General features: G+C 41.7%; 1 pseudogene; it reads right to left on the bottom strand.

Annotated features, from left to right (window-relative positions):
* Nucleotides 1-15,440: 15,440 nt before the first annotated feature.
* On the bottom strand, nucleotides 15,441-16,186 carry LOC121136421 (annotated as a pseudogene).
* Between the last annotated feature and the right edge of the window lie 5,963 nt (nucleotides 16,187-22,149).

Genomic DNA, 22,149 nt, shown 5'->3' with positions numbered 1-22,149 from the left:
GTGTGCGGGGTCCGCCCTCAGGCCACGCCCGGAATCAGAGAAAACACCCGGTAAACACATGGACTACATTTCCCAGAATCCTCCAGGGCGCCCCTTTCCGTCCCCCATTGCTTCCCTATTGGCTGAGAACGGACTACATTTCCCAGAATCCCCCTGGAAACCGCATTCCAAGCTTGGACTACATTTCCCAGAAGCCTCCAGGCCGCCCCGTCCATCCCCCATTGCTTCCTTATTGGCCGAGAACGGACCACATTTCCCAGAACCCCCCTGGAAGCCGCATTCCAAGCCTGGACTACATTTCCCAGAATCCTCCGGGCCGCCCCGTCCCTCCCTATTGGCCGAGAACGGACTACCTTTCTCAGAATCCTCCTGGAGGCCCGGTCCCAGGCGCGGACTACATTTCCCAGCATCCTCCGGGCCGCCCGTCCGTCACCCTCGCTGCTTCCCCGCGGGAACCGAACTGTCCGCACTAAGGTTCCGCCCCACCGCGCCTCCTTTAAAGCTCCCAAGGGTGCAAACGGAATAAAAACCGGTTTTATTTTCCCTTCTCTTTGTCGTCCTCGCTTCCGCGGTGTTTTTTTCCTCTCCCAACCGTGAGAAACGCATCGTTTCTCCCTGACACCGAGCCCGTTCTAGGTCCTCGCAGCACCCGGGGAGAGTTTTCCCCGCATCCCGCGCACGGCGGAGCCCAGCGATTGCAAAGTCACCCAGGGTGAAAGCGGTCACCGGGCGTGGCGGGAGGAGCCCAAGGGAGACCGCGACGGCGCTAAGACCTTTGCATCTTCTTCCCGAAGCTCCAGGACTTCAGCGCTATGGCACCAGCAATTTTATTTTATTTTATTTGTTTATTTGATTTTATTCATTTTATTTTATTTCAATTTATTTTATTTTATTTTATTTATTTTATTTCATTTGATCTATTTTATTTATTTTATTTTATTATTTTATTTCAATTTATTTCATTTTATTTATTTTATTTATTTTATTTTTTATTTATTTTATTTTATTTATTGATTTTATTTTATTGATTTTATTTTATTGATTTTATTTTGGTTATTTATTTTATTTTATTTATTTTATTTATTTTATTTTATTTATTGATTTTATTTTATTGATTTTATTTTATTGATTTTATTTCATTTTATTTTATTTATTTTATTTCAATTTATTTTATTTTATTTATTTTATTTATTGATTTTATTTTATTGATTTTATTTTGTTTATTTATTTTATTTATTTTATTTATTGATTTTATCTTATTGATTTTATTGATTTATTTTATTTTATTTTTCTGGTTTTTCGAGACTGGGTTTCTCTGTATTGTCTTGGAGGCTGTCCCGGAACTCACTCTGTAGACCAGGCTGGCATCGAACTCACAGAGATCCACCTGCCGGCATTCAAGGCGTGTGCGCCACCACCGCCCCGGCGGCACCAGCAGTTGCTAGCTAAGCTACTCACCACGCCCTCTTTCCCATGCTTTATTTTAATAAATTTTATTTCAGTTAGAAACAATCTGAGCTTCCACGTCAACCCCGATTCCCTAACTTCCCTTCCTCCCTGGCCATTTAACTGCCAGTGCCTCGGCCCCCCGCCCTCCTCACTTGTAGTCGCAATCGATCCTCAGATCGTGGTGGAAGTTATTCCCTTGCAGGTTATTATCACCCCATAGTAGTCATTTCTAAAAAATTCTTCTTGAAATATAAAATTATCAGGCTACGCATGAGGGATGTTTTTTGGTTTTCAACTTGACTACATATGGAATGGATTAAAACACACCGCGTTTCAGTTAATTTAGCAAAATTGCCAAAACGGTTTGAACATCCTGATTCGCCTATTATGAGAAACAGGGATTTGGTGACTCTCTATGGAAACCTTTTGGCGTTTTGTGGAAAAATAAGGAGAACGATGATGATGGTTTCTTGTTCCTAGCGTCTCTGGATGAATTGACAAAGGAAAAGGATGAGCTCTGTGATAAAAAACACTCAGGTCTAGCATCTCAGAATACGGTAGAGGAAAACCATGGACTCAGGGATACATTGACTCGCTCCAGATGCGTATGATTAGCGCAAGGTTTTCTAAGGTGACCTTGAAGAAAAGCTTCCCTCCCCCAGTCACAGAACCCAAAATTCAGAAAATAAAACTGAGTTATAAGATTGACCAAATCACAGAGAAAATTCAAGTTCTCAGAGGATGCCAGCAGTTAATGGAAGGGCATTAATTGTTAAAGAAAGGAATCCTGTAACTTGTGGTGAAGATGTGTAGACGGACCCCAATGTGACTAATAACTTGAATCCCATCTTTATTTTCCTAATTAAAAAAATAATTTTAAAAGATGTATGTATATGGTGCTGTGTCTGTCTGTCCATCTGCAGGCCACAAGAGGTCATCAGATCCCAATAGATGGAGTTTAAGGGTGTAGGACAATGATGGAAGGAGCATAAAAGTGAATCAGACTGTGTTTATGGATACAGGCTCAGAGGATGGAGATCCTATATCTAATATGGAAGCTCACATAGTTTAAAATGTATCAAAAGTTTGTTTGGTTGGTTACCTAAAGCAAACAAAAAGGATAGAAATAGAAACAAAGGGAAATACAAATAATGAAACAAAGTCGGATCTTTGAGAAAACCAATACTATGAATAAACTCTTAACCAAACTAACAAAAAGACAGAATATTTGAATTAACAAAATTAGAAACAAAAGGGGCTCATAACAGGGAAATCCAAAGAACAGTTAGGTCATAATTTAAAAACCTGTAATCCACAAAATTGGAAAATCTAAAAGAAATGGACAACTTCCTGATAAGTAACAGTTATGTAAGTTAAGTCAAGATAAGATAAACAATGTAATAGACCTATGACCCCCAAGGAAATAGAAGTCATTAAAACTCTGCCAACTGAAAAAGCTCAGGGACAGATGGTTTTATCACAGAAGTCTTTCAAACTTTCAAAGAGTTAATGCCAATACTCTTCAAATTATTCCACAAAACAGAATAGAAGTAACCTTGCTAAATTCATTTTATGAAGCCACAATCACCTTGATACCCAAAGCACATGAGTTTCGACAAAGAAAGAATTACAGATCATTTTAGTCATTAACATAGATGCAACAATACTCAGTGAAATACTCACAAACTGAATCCAAGAACATGTTAAAAACTTCATCCACCATGGTCAAGTAGGCTTCATCCCAGGGATGTAGAGATGGTTCAATGTATGAAAATCTTTCATTGAATCCTCCATATAAACAATCTGAAATGCAGAAAAGACATAATTATTTCATTAGATGCTGAAAACGCCTCTGAAAATTCCAACACTTCATTATAATAAATGTCTTGGAGAGATCAGGGATACAAGGAACATATGTAAACAAAATAAAAGCTATATTCAGCAATCCAACAGCCAATTTCAAATTAAATGGAGAGAAACTCAAAGTAATTCCACTAATATTAGGAACAAGACTGTCCACGTTCTCCATACCTATTCGATAGAGTACTTGAAGTTCTAGCTAGAGCAATAATAAAACAAAAAGGAGAGTACAGGGATACAAATTGGAAGGGAGAAGTCGAAATATTGATATTTGCAGATGATGTAATGGTTTACATAATTTATCCCCAAATTTCTACCTTCAGTGAAGTGGCTGACTGCAAAATAAACTCAAAACAAAATAAAATCCAATAACCCTCCAAAATACAAACAGTAATGGGACTGAGAAAGAAGCCAGGGAGATAACATCCTACACAATAATATAAAATATTTTAGTGTAACTGTAACCAAGCAAATGAAAGACTTGTATGGTAACAGCTTCAAGTCTTTGAAGAAAGAAACTAAAGAAGATATCAGAAGTTGAAAAGATCTCCCAGGCTCATGAATTGGTAGGATTAAAATAGTAAAAAACACCATTTTACCAAAGGCAATCTATAGACTCAACACAGTACCCATGATAGTTCCAACACAATTCATTTTGCTCTTTTTTTAATGGATTAATTTGCATTCCAATCCCAGTTCCCATCCTCTTCTCTCCTTCCCCTCCCCTCACTTTCCCCCTCCCATCGGCTCCTCAAGGAAGGTGATGTCTTCCCTAGGAAGTCTAAATCTGTCCCATCATTTTGTTGATGCAGGACCAAGGCACCTCTTTACCCTCTATGCCTCTGTGCTAGGCTGAGCAAGGTATCTCTCCATGTAGAATGGGCTCCACTAAGTCCGTCTGTGCGTTAAGTGTTAGCTCTTGGACCCACTGCCAGGGGCCTCATATATTGCCCCAGTTGCACCATTATCACCCATATTAATGGAATCTAGTTTAGTCTTACGCAGGTTCCCTGTTCGTCAGACTGGGGTGAGTGACCTTCCACCAGCTCAGGTCATCTGATTCTGTATTTTCCCATCATGGTCTTGACGCCTTTGTTCATATTATTGACCCTTCCTCACTTTGATTGTACTTCAGGAGCTCTTGTGCCTATGTGTTTAAGTGTATTTCCCAGTTTCTCTTCTATAAGGTTTAGCATGGATGGATTTATATTGAGGTCTTTGAATCATTTGGACTTGAGTTTTGAGCATGGTGATAGATATAGATCTATTTGCATTCTTACACATATTGACAGTCAGTTGTACCATTACCATTTGTTGAATATGTCTTATTTTTCCCATTTTATATTTTTAGTTTCTTTGTCAAAACTTAGGTGCTCATAGGTGAGTGGGTTGCTATCAGGGTCTTTGATTCGATTCCATTGGTACACCATCTGTTTTTATGTCGATACGAAGCTGTTTTCATTACTGTAGTTCTACAGTAGAGCTTGAAGTCGGGGATGGCGATGCCCCTGGATGATCCTTTATTGTACAGGATTGTTTTGACTATCCTGGCTTTTTTTTTCATTTTTGAACCAACGCAATTCTTTATGGAAATTGAAAGAACAATACTGAACATCATATGGAAAATGAAACAAACAAAACCAAGTTTAGCTAAAAAATTTCTGTAAAATAAACTACCTTCCAGAGGTATGACCATTCCTGATTTGAAGCTCTACTTCAGAGCTGTAATAAAAACCACATGGTATTGGTATGAAAACAGACATGTTGATCAGTGGAACCTAATCAAAGACCCAGATGCATGTCCACACACCTCTCGAAATGTGACTTTTGATGAAGAAGCCAGAAATATACAACGGAGAAAAGAAAGCATCTTCAACAAATGGTGCTGGCATGACTGGATTTCAGTTTATAGAATAATGAAAATAGTTCTATATATCTATCATCCTGCACAAAATTCAAGTCCAAGTGGATGAAGATCTCAATATAAAACCTGATATACTGAACCTGATAGAAGAGAAAGTGAGGTATAGGCTTGAATTCATTGGCACAGGAGACAATTTCTTATACAGAACATCAACAGCACTGGCAAAAAATAAGGCCTCATGAAACTGAAAAGCAAAGGACACTGTTAATAGATCAAAGTGGAAGTCACAGATTGGGAAAACATTTTCACCTACTCCACATTTGACAGAGAGCTAATTTACAAAAAAATAAGGACTCAAGAAACTTGGCATCAACAAACCAAGAATCTAATTAAAAAATGGGGTATGGATCAAAACAGAGAATTCTCACCAGAGGAATCCCAAATGGATGAGAAACACATAAATGTTCAGCATCCTTATTCTTCAAGGAAATGGAAATCAATGACTTTGAGATTCCACCTTATACCTGTTGGAATGGCTAAGATGAAAAATATAGATGATGGTTCATGCTGCAGAGGATTTATATAGCAAGGGAAACACTTGTCTATTGCTGGATTGAGTACAAACTTATATAGTCATTTTGGAAATCAGTATAGCAGTTTCTCAGAAAACTGGGAATCAGTCTACCTCAAGACCCAGCTATGCAACTCTTGGTCATATACCTAAAGGAAACTCCATCCTATCACAAAGACACGACACTTACTCAACTTTATTCATAATATCCAGAAACTGGAATCAATCTAGATGACCCCGAGCCAAAGAATGGATAAGGAAAATGTTGTAGGTTGTACAACATTACTTAGCTATTAAAAACAATGACAGTGAAATTTGTAGGCAAATTGATGGAACTAAAATAAATTAAGCCAGGCCAAGAAAAGCAAACATAGTATGTGTTCACTTATAATTAATTATTAGCCGTCAACTAAAGGATACAATTTCCACAATTCACAGTTCTAACCTTCGTCTCCTTGTATCAATTCTCTGTGGCAGAGTATTTGTTTTCACTCTAAAGATGTATCTCTGCCTAAGGTATGTCTGATTGCTTTAATAAATAGTAAAATTGCCAATTGCTAGGCAGGATAGAATGGGAGGGACTTCCAGGGAAAAGGAGGACTCTAGGAAGAAGAGAGGTGGAGATATAACCAGTTAGCCACACAGCACAGAGGAGAGGGAACACAGCCGTGAAGAAGAACAGATTAATAGAAGTAGGCTAATTTGAGTTATATGGGTTAGTTGGGAAAAAGCCAAAGCTAAGGCCAGGCTTTCATAATTAATAAGTCTGTATGTCATTATTTGCAGGTTGGTGGTCTAAAACGTCAGATGAGAAAGCAACCTTCCTGCCCCCAAACAAACAAAACTAAAAGAAAAACAAAACAAAAAAACAACAACAAAACCAAAACCAAAAAGAAGAGACTTACCATGGAATCTGTAGTACGGCCCATGGAGACACCCAATTTATTTAGTCTGTTCATCTTTACTTGTAAGTGCTCATTACCACCAGTCATAGATCTGGCTCAAGGCCTCTGGTTTCTGCTACGCCATCAGTAATGGACTCTCGCTGGGGCTCCCCTGGTGTCATGGAGACCCTGCTGCTCTGCATCTGTAGGTTCCTCCCATTCACATGCTTCAATAGTTCACAGATTGTTAGGGTGGATGATAGGGTTGTGTTGGGGAAGTCCTGTGCATTTGTCAATAAAGCACGTCTGGCCAATAGGAATCTAGATGGGTGGGGCTAGGAGTCCAGGAGGATTCTGGGAAGGAGAAACACAGGGAGTCGAGATGTAACACCATAGGGTAGGAAGCCCGGAACTATTCTCCGGTAAGAGAAATACTAAGATTAACAATTATGGGGTAATTACTTAAGTCAGAGCTAGCCAGTAAGAAACAAGCAAGGCCAACAGCTTCATAATTAATACAGCGTCTTGTGTGTTATTTGAGACTGATGCGGCTCTAGAACCAGGTTGGCGGAACGGGTCTCTCAAGGAAAAAGCTTCTCTTAACAGAGTTGATGTTAGCCTGAGTCCTGGGCCTAGGTTCCCCATACTCCTATAGTTGGGGCCAGTTCTATCGTTTTGCCCAGGCAGGGTGCAGTGTCCTCTTTTCAATAGCTGTAGGGAATATGGGGGAGGGTCAGTTTTCCTGCTGTCACAACCTCAGGACGGGCTCATCTGCACCCCTGACAACAGGGTCAGCTCTGCTGTGCTTCCTAGTCAGGGCCTGCTCTCCTGTAAGGCTGGTCCAGGGCACGACCAGCACTGTGGCTTTCATGGCCCCAGGGCAAACGCTCTTGCCTGCCACAGGTAGCAAGTGGCAGAGGGGAAGGGCATCTTTTCCTCATGCATGGCTCCTCAAGGCTCTCATGTCCACAGGGCTGGGTCATCTGCATCCCCAACAGCAGGACCAGCTCTAGAGTGCAGCCCAGAAGCTAATCAGAGACGCTGCGGCCTGTGAGGCTCAGGGCTCGCCCTCCCGCTCTCCTGACCCCAGGGCCGGCTCTCTCATCTGTCGGTTCTCTCACTCATTTCACATAGTAAAGGGATGGAGAGACACCGTTCCCTCATCCATGCCGCCATATGGCATACGAGGGGTGACAGGGTCAGCTTTCCTGCTCTTCTGCCCTCAGGGTTTGCTCACCTGCACCCCTGACCACGGGGTCAGCTCTGGCAGGGTTTCCAGGTGAGATGCACTATGGTGAGGTGTTAAGAGAAGCTTTTTCTTTGCTAGCCACGTTGGTTTATCCCCCGCCAGCTGCCTGGGCTCTGCCGCATTGTAGTCCCCAAAAAAACACACAAGACGCTGTATTAATTATGAAGCTGTTGGCCTTGCTTGTCTCTTACTGGCTAGCTCTGCTTAAGTAATTACCCCATAATTGTTCATCTAAGTATGTCTCTTACCGGGGAATCGTTCCGGGATTCCTACCCCTTGGCATTACATCTCGAACTCTCCTGTGTTTCTCCTTCCCACAATCCTCCTGGACTCCTAGCCCCACCTATCTAGATTCCTATTGGCCAGCAGTGCTTTATTGACATATGCACAGGACTTCCCCAACAGTGAGGTGATGGGATTGTCCTTCCTGAGTGTAGGGATGGGGGCCGAGCTCTCCCAATAGGGCCAGGGCCAGCTTGCCTTCTGCAACATCCAGCGAAGGCCAGGACCAGCCATCCCAGGGCTAGTGAAGGGCGGGGCTGGTGCAGTACAACATGGTTTCAATGACTCCCATGATAGCACAGGCCATGGAAATCACCACAGACCTCAGCTTCAGTGAGACCACGGACCCAAACACATTCCCCTACGTTGGTTCAGGCCCAGATGCCACCATGGCCATCAGCCCCAGCCCAAGCCCCTCAGATTAGTATGGGCCCCAGGGTGTCAACATGGCCTCAGTTGACTGACCAGACATCTGCAGAGCCCTTGGTGGTAACAGAAGCCACAGTCAAGACCCCAGACCCTGGCCTCAGTAGGGCCTTGGAACAAGACATGGCCTAGGCAGCAGCGGGCACAGATGCCACCATCATCCCAGGTGGCTGCACAGGCCATTCGGACCAGCATGGCCCCTAAAGCAGGGTGAACCTCAGACACCAGAACGGCCCCTGATGGCATCCTAGACCTTTGGCACTGGCTTGGTTTTCAATGGTCCCAGGAGTCACAGACATCAACACAGATTCTACCTGCGGCAAGACTGGGCCCTGAGCCACAACCCTGGTCTGGACAATACCATGACCTTATTGATAGCCCTGACCACGTACATTGACCTTATTGATAGCCCTGACCACCTACATTGACCTGATTGATAGCCCTGACCGCCTACATTGACCTGATTGATAGCCCTGACCACCTACATTGACCTTATTGATAGCCCTGACCGCCTACATTGACCTGATTGATAGCCCTGACCACCTACATTGACCTGATTGATAGCCCTGACCGCCTACATTGACCTGATTGATAGCCCTGACTGCCTACATTGACCTGATTGATAGCCCTGACCACCTACATTGACCTGATTGATAGCCCTGACTGCCTACATTGACCTGATTGATAGCCCTGACCACGTACATTGACCTCATTGATAGCCCTGACCACCTACATTGGTCTCATTGATAGCCCGGACCACCTACATTGACCTGATTGATAGCTCCGACCACGTACATTGACCTGATTGATAGCCCTGACCGCCTACATTGGCCTGATTGATAGCCCTGACCACCTACATTGACCTGATTGATAGCTCCGACCACGTACATTGACCTCATTGATAGCCCTGACCACCTACATTGACCTGATTGATAGCCCTGACCGCCTACATTGACCTCATTGATAGCCCTGACCACCTACATTGACCTGATTGATAGCCCGGACCACCTACATTGACCTGATTGATAGCCCCGACCACGTACATTGACCTTATTGATAGCCCTGACCACCTACATTGACCTCATTGATAGCCCTGACCACCTACATTGACCTCATTGATAGCCCGGACCACCTACATTGGTCTGGCGCTGGCAGCGGAGCAGCCTTCAGACACCAGCATAGTCATAAGTTGCTGCTCAAATCTCAGGCATCCACCTGGGCCAGGGATACAAACACAGCCCCAGGCGATGGCAGCATCATGGACCTAGACATGGTCCTCAGCAGCAGCCTGGGCCAGGTTGTCACCATGACCCAAGGTGGCTATGCAGGACACCCAGATTTGCATCATGACCATCGACAGCAACATGGCCTGAGACCACAGCCCCCAGCCCCCTTAGCTACTTCAGGGTCCCAGACCAAGACTTGGACCTTGGTCATAGCCTAGGACCAGACACCTCGCCGGACATGGGTAGGCAGCTGGCCATCCGCATCAGCCTGTTCCTCACCAACCTCACCGCTCTGTATCCACCTCTTTCCCCAATCCATAGACCTTTCTTCCTCTCCCTGTCTTCTACCTCCCCACCCTGGACTCTCTCAACCACAATGGCGTCCAACGGCCCAGCGTTGGGGCTCTTGTTGGCGTCACAGGTGAAACTTTGTCCAACACTGTCTGCTTCAGCCATAAGGGATGGTGGAGCTGTCGCCTTTCCTCTCTCCCATGCCTGGACCTAGAGACCTTGGGCAGGACTTGGTACAATGGTACCTGATTGCCCGGCTAGGGGACACCATCTGTATCCATGACTAATTCAGGTCTGCGTTGGGTGGGCAGCTCCTGGGTGATTGTAGCTTCTGCAGACCCAAAAGTCCATGATTCCTAATGATATTCCGCTGTACTTCTAGACCAGACAATGGCATAATTGTTATCCAAGAGGCTTCATCCAACAACTAATGGAAACAGATGTAGAGACCCACAACCAAACATTAGACAGATCTTGGGAAATCCTGCAGAAAAGGGAGAGGAAGGATTGCAGGAGTCAGAGGAGTCAGGAACATTAGAAGAAAATGGCCCACAACCATGGCTCATAGATACTTAATTGACAATCAGGGAACCTGCATGGGTCTGACCTAGACCCTTTGTATATGTTATGATGGTGTAGCTGGTGTTCTTATGGGACAACTAATAGCGGGAGTGTTGGATGTGTCTGACTCTTTTGGCAGCTTTTGGGACCCTTTTCCTCATCCTGAGTTACTTTGCCCAGCCTTAACACGGGATGATGTGCCTAGTCTTATTGCAATGTGATATGCCATGATTGGTTGATGTCCCTAGGAGGCCTGCCATTTTCTTAAGGGAAGCAGAGGTGGAAGTGGATCTGTGGGAGAAGGATCTGGCGAGGGACTAAAAGAAGAGGAGGTGGGGGACTGCCGTCGGGATGTAATACTATGAGAGAAGAATAAATAAAAAGTTTAAATATACTCATTTATTTTATCAATTGTTTATTCCTTTTTATGACTGGATGGTACTCTACTACATATCAGTGAATATATCAGTTTGTTTTTCGAATTTTAATATTAAAGATGTGTTGATCAAAATGATGTGGAAAATATATAGCTAACCGAAAGATGCAGAAAATTACCCAAAATCTGAAATCTGCTTTAGAAAAAAACTGAGAACACAGGTCAAAGGATTATAAACATTTAACAAATTATTTGGGAAATCACGATTTTTACTAAATGCAATCTATGCTTAACATTTTTCTCTTCAGACCTATCTTGAGGTGGCAGGCACTTATATGTTTTCCTGGAAGAACACCAAGCTAGGAGACTGAAGTTCTAGCGATAGAACACATTAACGACCTTATGACTTTAGACAAGCTGTGTATCTCCAGCACCTGCTCTCTCTCCTAAGAAATGGATGACTTGCTACAGGTCAACTGCATGATGCCTTCCAGTTCCAAAGCCCTCACACGTTTCGAACTGCAGCTGCATTTCTGATTGAGCCTAAGAGAGCACTTCAGGTGGAAACAAAGAGATTCTGCACTGAACAGACTAGCTATGCACACAGCAATCACTAGACTAACAGTTTCCTGTGCACACTGTGTTCTTTCTTAATAATAAAGGAAGCTAGGCACAAAGGAATAGGGATAGAAGACATGCGTTTGCCTCTGCTCTCCCAGGTCACTGACACTCAGTGACATAAAGTTTTGGGAAGCTGTAAACCAAGAGTTGGTTACTTTTGATAAATTGCAGCTCCACAGAGATTGTCTGTTAAGATGAACAACTCCAAGGAAAGCATAACTTTTTAAATTAATCTCTTGTGTTTTTCTGGTTCACACCAATATCTCAGGTAAGACATATGATGCCTCTAGTGGTTCATTATAGCTCCTCTCTCATTAATTGCCCTCTGTCCTCAAAACACTTCTCTAGGGGAAAGAGGAGTAGCTAACAGAGAGAGTTGAGTTCCTCAGAAGACCTCAATAAATGTATCCCAGTTATAAGGTGATTAATTCATGCAAATGAATTAGTGTTGTCAATAAGCCCTGTATTATATGCACACAGAGGAGGGAGAGAATCACAAACTTTAGTCATACCCAGGAGAGCACTGTATGTCAGCTAAAACTTAATTCTGGGAGAAGGAAGAAAAAGGAACCCCTAGATCCATTGCTGTAATTTCAGAAATATTAAAAATTTGAAGGATAGAGTATTAGATTTTTGTAGAATTTGAACACGTTGTTTTAAAATAGATTTCTGTAACAGAAGTAAAAGTGCCCTGTCACTTAGGGAGGCTAATCAGTTCCAGAAGCTGTTTTAAGCTGCCTTTGTCCACCTGGTGGAATTGTGTCAACAATATGAAGTCACTTATACATGTTCAGAGGCTCAGTGCTTATAATTCACTGTGTAGAGCAGATGGGAGGGAGGATGAAGCTGGGCTAAGATATTGAATCTAGGTGAATGGCATGAATAAATATGGATATTGACAGTCAGAAGGACACAGTTGTTTGTTTCAAAAGTTTAGGTTAGTTTTTGGCGTGTTGAATGACAAGATGCTGTAAGTAAAGAAAATTGAGTTTATCTCTTAGGAAGTCATGAACTTGCTTTGTGCTCTTGAGTTACCAGGGCGGATCGTAAGGGACATGATGGAGTTTTTGTGTGAACTGTAATGAATTGTAATATACTTGCAACTTACTGATTTTTAAGGTGATGCCGTTGCTTTACCAGCATCTGTTAGGTAACTGCAATGGAGTTACAAATCTATGGATCGGTAATGAGGATCAATCTCTTAGAACTGGGCAATGCACACTTGGGTGACTACATGCAGGACCAAATCTCATTAGAGATTTATATGGAAATAAAATAAATAGGGGCTGGGTTGCAGCTCAATGGCAGGGTATGTGCTTAGCAAGAATGCAGTCCTGGGTCCAATTCCAAGCACCAAAATCAAATGAACAAATAATTAACAAAACAAAGACAAAAGGTTTACATGCTTCCTCAGAGTGTATATTAATACTCAATAAAATGATCAAATATGCAAGTAGTGCCACTTGAAAAAGAACAAAAGCTTAAGGCTGATAGTGGAATCTTAGAGAATGCATGTGGAAGTGAGAAAGGTCATGGATGAATAAAAAGACACAGTTTTAGAAGTACCAAGTATTAATGTAAAAAGTTATTCTCCCTTCAAATGCACTATCATACAATTTATTTGAGCATCAAATATGAATGATTATGGCCAGGGAACACAGATTGTGGTTACTTGTAACACCATATTCCAATACAGTGTTTCAACAACTTTTTATAGTAACAGAATTAGTAAATAAATAAGTAAAGACACTTTAAAAACACACTTGTGTTAAGAATCCTAGACTTTGGAGGCAGAGAGCTTATACTCTTACTACAAACCTCACCACCCCATCCTTCCTGAGCACCACGTGTCCTGCGCCAAGTCTTCTTTCCAGGTAGCGACCCCAGATTTTTACCACAGACTCCACTCATCCCTATAGCATGCCCTCTTCCCATGATCTCCAAGTAGGAACCTTAGACTCATGCTGCCAGCTACACTAATTCCATTGCTACTCACCCCAGCCACTTCTACAGGTAGGAACCTTAGACTCATCACTGACTCGATCCAACCCGACCGTCTTCCCTCTGTTAGAGAAAAGAATTCTAGGCTCCTGTTGACAACTCCAAAAATCCTGTGGCCCACATTCTAGTCAGCCGTCTCTAGGTAAGGATATTAGACTTACAGAGCTGACTCCATGGACTGTGCTGTATAACAAGTCCCAAGACCCTCCCTCAAACTCCTCAAGTGTAGTGATATATTATTTATGATTTATAAAGTTTGCCTGAGCATTCAGAAGGCAAAACTAGCCACAAGCCATGATCTCCAGGCAGGCAGTGGTGATACACAACTTTAATCCTAGCAGTCCTACTAGCAGCCATAGAGCCAGACATTGGTGGCACATACCTTTAATCCCAGGACTCAGAATACGGCAGATGGATCTCTGTCAGTTCAAGGTCACACTGAGCTACACGAAACGGATCCAGTCTAAAAGACGAACATCTCACTTGGGATCCCACACCTTTATCCCAGCTCTAAAGAAGTATATGGGAACAGGGCATTCGGTATTCAGCCACACTGAGGACAGGCAAGCCCTTTCACCCAGAGGTAGAGGTTAGAACTAGTGGCCATCTGCTTTGATTCTCTGATCTTCAGCTTGAAGTTTGAACCCTAAAACCTGTCTCTGGGTTTTTTATTTTTCTTATTACACTCAATATTAGCTGTGGGGATCTTCTAGTTCTAAAGAAGGTTTGTTCCTGGTCTTAGAAACCCCACCTAGACTTAGTTGAGCAAAAATTAATTACACTATCCCATCGGAACATCAAGACGAAATTACACCAAGACTAAACCCTAAGTCTCCTTCAGCTGATCTACAGCTTTCCAAGTTAGGGTAACAAATAATGGAGATCAACAAAGGAAATTCTCCATAAACAAAAGTCAGACAAGATTCCCATACCAAAAAAAAACATTATTAAGGACATAACTCCAGATGCTATTGCAAAAATATATATAATATAGACAACAGGTTATTGTTAAAAAAATCAGTACTCTCATAGTAACATTCCTTGAGAAAAGCAACTTACATGTCACTAAAAAACAATGGTTTCAAAATAGCAATAATAAATACAATGAAAGAACTTAGAATATTAATAAATGCCAGAGTGAAGACTGAAAACACAATTGAATAATAAAAATACAAGACATGAAATATAATTTAATAAAGAGATAGACTCTATGAAAAAGCAAAAATGAAATAAAACTCAAATGAAAATCTCAGAAATTAAAGTGAAAATTTTATAGAAAAGCTTCACTAATTGATCAGATCAAATGGAAGACAGAGTATCAGGTCTTGAAAGTAAAGGAGAAGAGCTAGATTACTCAGTAAAAAGAAATATAAGATCCCACCCTGCTCATAAGTAGAACATATAGCAACTTTGGAAAAGTATAAAAATACTAATCCTGTGAGGTACAGGCATAGAGAAACAAGAGATCCTGGTCACTCAATGGCCCAGAAAATATTTTCAACAATATCATAGAAGAAAACTTTTTCTGATGTATGGAAAGAGATGCCTATCATGGTCTAAGAGGCATTGCAGAATTGTATTTTTTATTGTATTAAAAAAACAAGTGTACAGAATAAATAAAGATATTGAAGGCTGCAAGGAAGAAAAAGTGAACTACATTAAAAAGGCAGCTCTCTCTCTCTCTCTCTCTCTCTCTCTCTCTCTCTCTCCTCTCTCTCTTTTGTCTAGCTGTGACTGTTTATTAACTGACCATATTACAAAAAACATTTGGGCAGCATATTATTTCATCCGTCTAATAAGCCTGTTTATCTAGTCTTCCCTGTTGCCATCATTGCCACCTTCTGCCAAACAACTTGTCTTTTTCTTCATTTCACCTCGTAGAGAAGATAATTTGAAATGCCACAGGAAGTTATTCTCTTCCTTGAAGCGTTTCCCAACTGTATAGATCTAATGAATTAGATTCTCCCTGCAGATGATGCCGTATTTACCAAGAGATAGAACAATCAAGGAATTGTCTGTCAAGACAATGTTTTTCTTATTGATTTTGCCATAACCGCGCTTGTAGTTGAGCTGGTTTACTGATTTCAGATTGGGGTAACCCCATGCAATGTATGACTGCACAATCCGCAGCATGGTAACTGAAGCCTTGTTGATTTTAACAAAGGTGCCATTGAAGATCTGACCAAGGCGGAGCAGTTGCAACACCTTGTGGACCTTTGGTTTGCACCATTGATACCTTGGATTCAGATGACAAATGCCATTTCAGTTTCTGCCAGCACATAGACGTTTCTAGCTTTCCTTGCCATCCTAGACTTGTGAATCTCCCTCTGGCACATCTGCCTGTATTCTTTGTGGTAATGCTTTGCCTTTTCATAGATAAACTTCTTCCATGCCTTTCGCAGTGTCTTCAGTGAAAACTTTTCTTGAAAGCTCTTTACCTTCAACTCTGGAAAATTCCTTCAATTTTTCCTAGGGGTTTCTGGCACAACAGGAACCTGCTTTTTCTTCTCCAGAAGAGCCTCCATGGTTCCAGGCAGAAAAAGGAGAGCACCTGTCTTATTTTTTCAGTGGAGATCATTGAAAACTGTAAGAAATTAGACTAATGCTCTACAAGTTATTAAAAACCACAGATGTTGTCTTGGAATATCATACCTGGCAAATTAACAATAGTAATCCAGGGATATAGGAAAACTTTCCATGATTAATAAAACAGATTTAAGGGACTGCAGAGATGGCTCAGCAGTTAGGAGCACCAGCTGCTCTTCCAGAGGACACAAGTTCAATTCCCAGCACCCACATGGATACTCACACCTGTAAATAAACACAGTTCCTGGAGATCGAACACCCTCACATAGACATGAATGCAGGCTAAATGCCAATGCACATAACATAAAAATAAAATAAAACACAAACCTTAAAAACAGATTTAAAAATTTATGACCATTATAGAGGATACTAAAGGAGATCCAAAGATAACATTAAGCATACTGAAGAATGCAGAAAGAATAAATAATTCCAGAACATTAAAATAAAAATGATACAATAAAACACAAGGCAACAATATGGTAGCAATTAACACATACCATTCATAATTCTTAATATTAATGGAACCAACTTTCCAATAGAAATACAGGCTATACATATTAGAAAACAGGATAACAGATCAGATTTTTTTTGCCTAAGAAACATACCTCACAAAAAATCATAATTAGTACATCAGGATGAAAAGGGGAACTTGAAAAAATTAAACTAGGGAAAAAGTATGAAATGCTATTCTAAATCTGACAAAGAAATCTTCAAGACAAAACTAGTCAGAAGAGAAAATGAGGAACACTTCACACTTAATAAAGGTAAAATCCACAGTGTGTTAGAATCTTAAATCTATATGCACCTGTCACAGAAGGACCCAATTTCTAGTAGAAGTGCTATTAGGGATAAAACCTCAGAATGATTCCTACACATTGATAGTGGATAATTTCTTTTTTCATTTCTTTTTATACCAACCAGTTTCCTCTTCTCCTCTCCTTCCATTCCCTCCTGCCACCTTCAGTGTACGCATTTCAGTTAGATGGTGTAAAATTTAACAAGGGGGCAGGGGCTGGACTCATAGCAGAACACTTTTTGCTTTTGCAGAGGACTTGGGTTTTTTTATCTAGCACCTACATGGTGGTTCACAACCATTTGTAACTCTAGTTTCAGGGGATCCAAGTATTCTTTTTCTGACCTCTGCAGGCACCAGGTATGTACATACATAATACAGCAAAGCACTCAGACACATAAAATAAATGGTATAGACTGTGGTACTGTTATCCTACAAGTCTCCTGACCATGTGACTGTTCTCAGTAAGGTCATGTGGTTCTTGAGTTCTTCTTTTTAGCAAATGTGGATACTTTCTTTAGTTTTGGAGTATAGATATGAACACATGTGCACACATTCTACACATGCTCTGCATATTGAGTATGTAAAATATATGTTTCAGTTTTTGAAAAGTGTAGCCTGCCAGGTTGTTATTTATCACACAAATTTTTGAATATTCTACGGCTATGTTAGTGTGGTTTCCCAAATATAGATGTCTCCTCCTTTCCCTTCTTCTTTTATAGGAAAGAGGGAGAGGGAGGGAGATATTCTCTGTGTAGCTCTGGCTGTCCTAGAATTCACTCTGTAGACCAAGCTGGCCTTAAACTCTCAGAGATATGCCTACCTATGTCTCCTAAGTGTTAGGATTAAAGGCGTGCACCACCACTGCCTTGCTTTGTTAACATTTCCTTAACAGGAGTGAGAAGTTTACAAAAGATTAAAGAGAGTCTGGGCACTGAATGTCCAGGATACAGCCAGGCATCACAAACTTAGGTTTAGGTTTTGTCACTGCTCTGAGTGCATCATAGGTGAGTACACAGTCTTTGGTGTGTGTATGTTTGTTGATGTATTTTATAATACACTTTATAAAAAATACAGAATAGGGTCTGGAGAGACGGCTCAGGGCTTAAGAATATTTGTTGCTGCGACACCCGGGAGATCAGGCTCTGCACCTTGTAGGACAGCACAATCACTTTAATCCTGTTGGCTGATGTGTGGGTGACCCAGCCCTGAAGTTGTGCATGTGGAAGGGCTGTTTCTATTACTCATCTGTCATGTGGTGGCCTGGATGGGGAACCTGAGGCAGGCGGGAGAGCTGGACGTGAGGTAATAAGAGTTGGAGACCCACTTCTTCCCCTCATCAGCTGCCGCTCTCAGGACAGTGGCCCCTACACCTCCCCTGGACAACACAGTAGAGCTGACCCTGAAGGTATATGTGTGGGAGAACCAACCCTGAGGACATGAAAGCAGGAGAACTGGCCCCTCCTTTTACTCATTTCTGCAAGAGATAAACCAGCCAGGGCATTGCAGGAGAGCTCACTTGGTGGTGAGGACAAGGGAATACTGGTGGGCTGACCAATCCTGCAACTACCCAGGCCCAGAAACAGGGTGTGTGGTTTGGTCCCACCCCAATATCCATCCCATGTGTGCTACGCTGGAGCACATGAAGGGACTGGTCCTGCAGACCCCAATCTGCAGGGTCTCCATGACACAGGGCAACAGCAGGATAACCCAGAGGAGCATAGAAAGCAGAGTTCTCAAACCAGACCAATGACTCCCTGCAATGAACACTTGCATGTAAAAATATACGGACAAAGGGGCTCACTGCGTGACCCAGCGTATCATGCTGCAGCTTCCATGGCAAGTCCCTTCCCTTTTTTCCTTTTGTCTCTTAATGGCAGAAGGGATGCAAGGGCAGAGGGTGGCTACACAGGGATAGGAAATAAATGGGATTGAGATGCGTGATGTGAAAGGCAAAGTGAATGAATAAAAAAACCTACATGGTGACTCACAACCACCTGTAACTCCAATTCCAGGAATCTGACATGCATACACATATATACACATGCATACATACATGCATATATATGCACACATATATACACACACATACATACACATATATACACATGCATACATACATGCATACATATATATGCACACATATATACACACACATACATGCACACATATACACACACATGCATATACATACAGAATATATACATAAAGGGAAAACACTCATTCACATAAAATGAACATAAATAAAAATACATGACTGATATTTCTAACTGGTCTCCCCAGCATGGGGTCGGCACTCTCGCAAGGCAGCTCATGTTCCTAAGGGCACAGAAGTAGAATAGCTTCCTTAAGGTGGCATGTCTCTCTCCCTGAATTCTATCATTCTATTGGGTGCTTGTATCACAGAACACGGGCACTTGTGGGAGGGGTGCAATAAATAGAAAGTAGGAGCCTTTGCAATAGTTTTTTTAGGAGGACCTAGAGAGCCATGATGGAGATAGAAAGTAAAATGAAACAGAGTGTGGTATGTATACTTATGATCCCAGCACTTGGGAGGCAGAGGTAAGACAATCATGAGTTAGAGGACAGATTTGGTAAAGTAAACTCTATCTCAAAAATAAACCAAAAATTAAAAAGCAAAATTCACACAAATCTCAAAACCAGTAGATAACCGTGGTTTATAATCTGGCATTCATAATTTAAAACAATCAGGTGAGAATATTAATTATGTATATGGAATGATGAACTGAGATTTAAAGACTACTTTGTGTCTTTTCGTTGCCAGGGGATTGAACCTGGGCCTTTTGCATATACTGGCCAAGACTTTGGCTAAGTATTGAATGTTAGTCTTTTAAGGACTAGATCATGTCTTCTTGGTGTGTTAATTTTTAAGTTTTAAAATTGAAAGTAGATAATGGGGTAGGTATTTGTATGCATTGCAACTCAGAGAGAAAGGTATCCTGGCAGTCCAGAGTCACAAAATACCACAAAAGTCATGTTCCTGCTCCAATGTAGCCTGGTTGTTCATTTGCATTTCTTGCAGTGAGTTAAATTTTCATACTGTGATTTCTCTGATTACTGATTTGTCTGTATGTTCTTTACCACCATTGAAAATACCTTTGTCTCTAGAAAGACCTGGCAGGTTGACCAGCCTTGCAACTACTCAGGCCCAGAACCAGAGCTATGAGTTGGCCCACTTCAACATCCACCCCATCTGTGATCTGCTGGAACAGGTGAAGGGAGCATTCCTGAAGACTCAAATCTTCAGGATTTCCACAACACAGGGCAACAGCAGGGTATCCAAGAGGAGTTCCAGTGAGGGCCCAGTATTGATAGCGTAGCAGAAACCAGAGACCTTGAACCAAACCAATGACTCTTTGCAATGAACACTCAACAGTAAAATGTATGGATAGAAGGGTTTATATGTGACCCACTGTGTCACACTATAGCTTCCATGGCAAGAAGTTTTCCCCTTTTTGTCTCTCTCCACAGAGTATTGTTTAGCTAATCATGTTTAAGGACAAACCACCTGGTTTGACATGAAAAAAAATTAAAATAAAAGACACTCCTGGAAGAAACATGTATTTGTTTATAGTCTATTAGTCCTTAGTTTACATCATCTTTGTAAGGTACATATCCATAATTTCAGTGTATTCATTACTTCCCTATTGCTGTGCTAAAACATCAGAGCCGAGGTAACTTACAAAAGGAATAATTTATTTGGGTCTTACAGTTCAGAGGGTCAGAGTCCATGATGGCAGAGTGGAGGTACCAGGCAGTAGGCAGTTGAAACAGTAGCTGAAAATTCACATCTTGAATCACATATAGGAAGTAGAGACTGAGTGGGCATGTTGTGTGGTGTTTTTGTGACAGGAAAAGACAGTGCAGAGATTCCTCCACATTTCCTTCTTGCCAAGGCCATCCCAGCTTTAACTAGAATCTGATCTCCTTGATGGATAATCCTGTTGAAAATTACCCAGCTCTACTCTAGGACCCAAAGTCAAGATGCCCCAGCTGATTTATCTTAGCTTCTGTAAACATCCACCTCCAGGTAACTGCTTATCCAACTTCCGTTAAAATTCTTGCTTCTATAGAACCCCCACCACCCTGTACAGCTGCTGAGCAAGATGCCAGGATGTGGTTTCTTTTTTCAGACTCCTGTGATCTATGCACTCGTGCTATACGTAGGACCCAAATCCCATAGTGTAGTCCCAGCTGGCTGGAATGAAGACTTTCAATTGGCCATAAACTATGTCTCAGTGGTTGTCTTTGGTGGGCTCCCATAACATTTTGAAGTCTCAAAGCCTTCTCCCCAGGATATCCTTCGTAGATAGCCACCAACTAGGGATCAAACATTCAAATGCTTGAGGCTATTGGGGGACATTTTGTTCAAGCCACCACACTCAGATAATCTGTTCTTCAAGAGGAACAATTTCAAAATCAAGTCAGACTTCTCATCACTTTTTAAAGGCTAACTTCCTTGTTGGAGGGAACTATTGTTATTAATATATGGAAGAGATCTGCTTACTGGCTTTCTCCTCATGGTTTAATCAACTCTGTTTCTCATACAACCCAAGACCACTAGTGGAGGGATGGCACCACCCATGGTGAGCTGGACCCTCCCACATCAAGAAATGCCCCAAAGATTTGCTGACATGACAGTCTGACAGAGGCATTTTCTCAGCTGAAGCTTCCTCCTCTCAAATGATCCTAGCTTGGGTCAAGTTGACAAGAAGCTAGCCAGAACAGTGATTTCGCCACATTTATTGAAGGGCCATCCACAACACTGCCTATTTCCTGGGACTGGGAAAATACCAGAAATTGAAGGAGCAAAGCCTGCAATATCATATGCATGACACATTTTGTGACTTAGTCCAATCTTTGTGCTTATGTTCTTCCCATTGTAAAGTGTAGTTTTCCTTCTTGAGAGCTGAGTCAAGATGATCTACCCAGGTGGTTGGTGCTATTACCAATTTTAAAAGTAGAAGGAGGAGGAAGAACGTTACACGTATTTGCTTAACAGATGAAATAATGCTAGTTCCCTGGTTTCAAACAGGCTAATCTTGTTGTTCAATAAGCATTATTTAAAAGAACTTACTTATACATTAT

Source organism: Mesocricetus auratus, unplaced genomic scaffold (genome assembly GCF_017639785.1).
Source record: "Mesocricetus auratus isolate SY011 unplaced genomic scaffold, BCM_Maur_2.0 Super-Scaffold_100106, whole genome shotgun sequence".
Taxonomy (NCBI): Eukaryota; Metazoa; Chordata; class Mammalia; order Rodentia; family Cricetidae; genus Mesocricetus; species Mesocricetus auratus.
This window is presented reverse-complemented; position numbering and strand designations above follow the sequence as displayed.